Genomic DNA, 937 nt, shown 5'->3' with positions numbered 1-937 from the left:
AGTTCCACTGTCTGTGAAGTAAATAAAGGAAAAAAATGAACCATGAAATTATCCTTGGAATTAAAGTATAAGGATACAAATGGCTCATTTGGATATATAAAGTTTCTACTTACATAAAACTCATTTACAATTGACTTTGAGAAACAGAGCTTTTCTACAAAGTCTTACATTTTTCCTCTAAGACCTTTTAACAGATCTGCCAAAGAGCAGCACTAGTTTAAAATGCTGTTTTGAAAACTATAAATAATGTAGGCTCTAAGAAAGAAAAAGGGGTACAATTTACCTGTCTATTGTGATTAGATGTACTAATTTAATGCAAAAGTATCTGTGCATAAAAATGTTATACTCCAATAAGAGAAAACCTAAAACACATTTAAAAAACTTATTATAGATTCACAAAGGCAAAAGGAATATTTAAAACCATTTAGCTCAAGCTTTTATTTAAGGCTTGAATCATTTCTGCAACATTCTTTCTAGCTGGCTATTCAGCCTTTGTTTGCATACCATCAGTGACTGGAAACTGACCTAAATCATCCCATGCTGAAATGGGGTAATAGGGATACCATGGAAGAAGCACAGGCTTTCAGAGTGAGACACACGGGGTATTCTCAGCCATGCATAGTGAATGGCCTTCATGAAACAGTGGTGCTAAGTCTTGGACTCCTCATGTACAAAATATAGGTGATGATGTCTAATTCTGATAGTTTCCTGAGTTAACTTGGCTAGGCCAGTCATTCAATTAAACATAAACTTAGGTGTTGCTGTGAAGTAATTTTTAGATGTGGCTGACATCTACAGTTAGTTGACTTTGATTACTCTCAATAATGTGGGTGGGTCTCATCCAAGCAGTTGGAAGGCTTTTAGAGCAAAAACTGAGGTTCCCTAGAAGAACAAATTATGCCTCAAGACTGCAGTGTCCACTACTGCTGAGTTTCAA

The sequence above is a fragment of the Hipposideros armiger genome, unplaced genomic scaffold (genome assembly GCF_001890085.2).
Source record: "Hipposideros armiger isolate ML-2016 unplaced genomic scaffold, ASM189008v1 scaffold_1513, whole genome shotgun sequence".
Lineage (NCBI taxonomy): Eukaryota > Metazoa > Chordata > Mammalia > Chiroptera > Hipposideridae > Hipposideros > Hipposideros armiger.
The sequence above is the reverse complement of the archived record's forward strand: the minus strand, read 5'-3'. Positions refer to the sequence as shown.